Source organism: Danio aesculapii, chromosome 7 (genome assembly GCF_903798145.1).
Source record: "Danio aesculapii chromosome 7, fDanAes4.1, whole genome shotgun sequence".
NCBI lineage: Eukaryota > Metazoa > Chordata > Actinopteri > Cypriniformes > Danionidae > Danio > Danio aesculapii.
In genome coordinates, this window is record NC_079441.1 from 55881619 (window position 1) to 55886418 (window position 4800).

The 4800-nt window shown below is 33.7% G+C and overlaps 1 long non-coding RNA gene across 1 annotated transcript; it reads left to right on the forward strand.

The window, feature by feature from the left end:
• The first annotated feature begins 262 nt into the window (after positions 1-262).
• LOC130232572 (uncharacterized) lies at positions 263-3247 on the forward strand. Its single transcript, XR_008838128.1, has 3 exons — positions 263-315; positions 1340-1372; positions 3194-3247. It is a non-coding gene; the product is annotated as an uncharacterized LOC130232572 (long non-coding RNA).
• The last annotated feature ends 1553 nt before the right edge of the window (positions 3248-4800 follow it).

A 4800-nucleotide genomic window follows, 5' to 3' on the forward strand; every position in this document is an offset into this window, starting at 1 on the left:
ATGTAGAATCATTACCTTAACATTACAGATGATTAGGACTGTGTGCTGCAATGAATTCTCACATCAGGATATGTGAGAATTCATTGCAGCACACAGTCCTAATCATCTGTAATGTTTGATAGCTATTATTTGATCTAAGAATTGTTTGATCTAAGAATTCACTTGTATTATGTAATTTTCACATTAGTTGTTTTGGATACTCAAAGCATCACCATGTGTTGCCGTGTTATCCAAAATTAATGTTCAGTACTCAAAACTTTTCAGATCTCAACAACGTCTGATTCTCAGCTGACATGTCATGACAACACTCAACAGGTAAATGAGCATTTAATAAGCATTTATTTATTAAATGTTCTTTAGTTGGCAACAACAGTGATTTTTAATTACAATCAAACTTAAAGAATTGAAAGACAGCGATAGGCTGATGATACACAGGACAACATTTTGAGCAATTTTGCCAGGCAACTTTTTTTAAGCAGTGTTGATTGGGCACTTTCCCCACTGAGAATGGGTAACAATTTTTTTATCTGCATACTTTAAATCAGTCATGGGCCCTGTGTCTCATCTGGTTGCCCTCTGATGCCAACAATAATCTAAGTTGCCCCATGTATCATCAGTTATAGGAATTGTTTAATTTTAAAATAGTATGGATGATGGTTCATTCTGAAGTTCAGTGTGTGTTTTGTCCAACGGCACCATGGTTTGTGTGTCGTATGTCCCCATACTTACTGCTTTTGTCATATGTCCCCATACTTACTGCTTTTGTCATGTTGTGGGGGATGGGTAGAAGTTCAGTGTGTGTTGTCCGACTGCACCATGGTTTGTGTGTCGTATGTCCCCATACTTACTGCTTTTGTCATATGTCCCCATACTTACTGCTTTTGTCATGTTGTGGGGGATGGGTAGAAGTTCAGTGTGTGTTGTCCGACTGCACCATGGTTTGTGTGTCGTATGTCCCATACTTACTGCTTTGTCATATGTCCCCATACTTACTGCTTTTGTCATGTTGTGGGGGATGGGTAGAAGTTCAGTGTGTGTTGTCCGACTGCACCATGGTTTGTGTGTCGTATGTCCCCATACTTACTGCTTTTGTCATATGTCCCCATACTTACTGCTTTTGTCATGTTGTGGGGGATGGGTAGAAGTTCAGTGTGTGTTGTCCGACTGCACCATGGTTTGTGTGTCATATGTCCCCATACTTACTGCTTTTGTCATGTTGTGGGGGATGGGTAGAAGTTCGGTGTAAGTTTTGTCCAACTGCACCAAGGTTTGTGTGCATAATTCATATAGACTAAACACTGCTGCTGTTTGTTATAGTATTTTATTTTTTTATTCACAGATACAGACCCTGCCTTAGGAGGCCCATCTAAAGGTATGACAATACTAAAACTTTTTTAACTTCAAACCGCATCGTTGGATTTGCCCTTCAATATTTGGACTCTCAGTAGTGATTATTAAACCACACTGAACTGAGCTCAACTGAACTGAACTTAAACACTACAAACTGAACTACACTGTTCCTATTTACTATGACCTTTTATGTGAAGCTGCTTTGACACAATCTACATTGTATAAGCGCTATACAAATAAAGGTGAATTGAATTGAATTGAATTGAAAACCCACATATATCAAAAGTATATATACTTTTGAAACCAAAATGAGTGTTATAAATGTTTAAGATTCAGTTTCGATTGCTTTTGATTGCTTAAATTATAATATTGTGTAAATGACATTGAAATTTACAGTAGGGGTACATGAATTACCATGAATTAATGCATAAATTAATAGAGAATGTTGAATTGCTTCATTCATTAAAATCTCAATTATCAGGAACTAGCATGAGTTCACAATCTTATTCATGACGTCATAGATGAAAACACCTTAAGACATTCACTAAGATGAGTACATCATCATGATTAATAGGTTATTATACATGATCATGATGTTTTCTTTTTCACAGAAAACAAGATTTTTAATATCCATTATGGGTAAAGCTATGCTTATGGTACATGTACTGAATTATTATTTTTTCAATCTAGTAAGACTAAATGTGAGAACTAATGTTTTTTATTAATTATGATGAGTTATGATGATAAATGATGAGCACGTATATATGTCTTCTTTATAGCAGCCTGTATGTAAAAGGACAGACCCCCAACACTGAGGTATGTGAATTCTGTTGACATCCAAATACAGTAGTCATCATTAACTAAGCATTAATTTCTCATGACCTCATTGTGTGTGACCCCTCAAGTGGTAACTTGGTCCACTGGAATACTGATAAACAGTGTGTTATTAAAGCGATAGTTCACCCAGAAATAAAAATGTGATGTTTAACTGCTTACCCCCAGGAGTCAGTGATGTAGATGACTTTGTTTCTTCATTTGAACACAAACAAAGATTTTTAACTCAAACCGCTGCAGTCTTTCAGTCATATATGGCAGTCAATGGGTCTCATGGCTTTGAGAGTCAAAAACATGTGCAGACTAAACCAAATACATGCTCTAGCATAGTAGTATTATGTCACTTATTCGTTTACACAGTGCAGAGAGATTTTGGTTGGGACAGCTTATCAGAATGGTAATTACCTGTGCTTAAACTGTTTGTTGCAAACAAATTTTGTTTAGCCGTTGTATTCACAATCTCTGCACTGTGTAAAGAATGAGTGACATATACAGTCTGTATTTGGATGTAAGACTGCTGTATTTGGATGTCAACAAATTTCGCATACTCTGTGCTGTGATTGGCCAGTGTTGTGCTCTGTCCATATATAGCACATATTCATAGGCTACTATGAAGAACACATGAACATACTTAATATCTCATATTCAGTTCTCACATTAATTGATATACTGTTCTAGCCTGTATGCATGCATGAGGTAATATTGATTATTTTTCTATATTCTATATTCCTATATTTAATAATTCAAAATTAATTGAATTGAAACGTACCATGAGCATAGGTTTATCTACAATGTATAGTAAAGACCTTGTTTTTTTGTGAACAATGAAAATCATGATTGTGCATAATAAACATAAATCATGATGATGTACTCGTCTTAATGTCTTAAGGTGTTTTTCATCCATGAAGTCATGAATGAAAGACTTTGAGCTTGTGTTAGTTCCTGATAATTCATGAGATTCACACTTGCCATGAAGTGTTTCCATGTTTTGAATGTGTATTTTTTTAAGATCATTGCAAGAAGGACAAATATCACAGCAGGAGGGAAGAGCACGAACAACCTGGTAAAAGCACACAATCATAAAAAGAAAGAACACTGTACTAGGGAATTCTTTAGATCAATCATTTTAGCTGGTTTTATAATAAAGGAGGATTTTTTTGCTTTACAGATTTACAGTTTCCACTTGTAGAATAATTTATGAAATGTTTGAGTAACCTATATTCTGATCCATACTATTCATACTGCAGGAATGAAGAAAGCTAGGCGGCCTGTTGTGAACCCACCAGGCACCTCAGATGGTATGATCATCTACCTCACTCAGCCAGCATATCCATTAAGATTTAATTTAATTCATGCAGACCAAGCAATACTACTGTTTGTTATAGGGTTTTATTTGTCTATTCACAGATATCGAGACTTCCTTTGGAGGCTCATCTCAAGGTATGATGAGAATAAAATGTTTTTAACTACTAATCTATATAGGCCTGTCATGATGACATTTTGTTGGTCGATATATTGCCCCATAAAATAATCGCAATAAGTGATATTATTGACATTTTAAGACCGTTTTATGCCAATGAATGTAAAATCATAATATAACAGCATAATAATGCAAGAAGGCCACACACTTTCAATTGATGAACAAAGATTTCATTCATAAATTATTTAGATCATAAAAATTAAGTGTCCAAATATTAGATGCCTTAAACTTGAATAAACAAGAAATTCACATTTTCTTACAAATAGAACCGTTATGGAGATTTTTCCATCTACAGATTTTTTCTTTTTTTCCTCTGAAAAATAAGATAACATAAACACTATTGCTGAGAAACACAATCCCTATTTAACATTTATGTTATTGTGTTTTTTATGTAAATATAAATGGTGATGTATTGCATTACAAAAAATTGAGGTCATGTACATTTATTGTGCGATAGGTCGATATATATTGATTATTGTGACAGGTAGGGATGCAACGATTATAGTTTTGGTTGTACGATTATAGTCTGAGGAATAATCACTTTTTCACGGTTATCACAGTGATTATTATTTATTAATTCATTTCAAAACACTATTAGTTAAGAAAATCAGGTGTAAACTCCTTATTTTTTAAAGTGTTATTTATTGCTGCTCAGTAACCAAATAATACAGCACAAAATAATGATAAACAACTAATAGTCAATTTCCAGTCCAGTAATAATTTTACACTGAAAATAAATAACAGAATAATAAATAAATACATAAATAAAAAATAAGAATAAAAAAAATTGCTAAGTATTTACCTATTAAAGAGAACAACTGTAGTTAAAGGCACTTGTGATCAACTATATTACAAAATTGTTTGGTATTTCATTGAGTGTTTTTTTTTCTTTTTTGGACCAGAGTAGAGACATTGAAAATGTCTATTATAAGCTCTGAACTTTAAGCTAGCACACAGTTTGCAAAACTTTGTTTAGTTGCAGCAGTTTTGTTCCGTGCAGCAGAAACGCTGTGTTGAGAAGACTTTATGATTAATTAAACATGACAAATTAAACGAATTAAATAGTGACAGGCCAAGTCAGGTCTTTAATTTCATTCTTTTATTTACAATTTGATATATGATATATGAGGAATGTA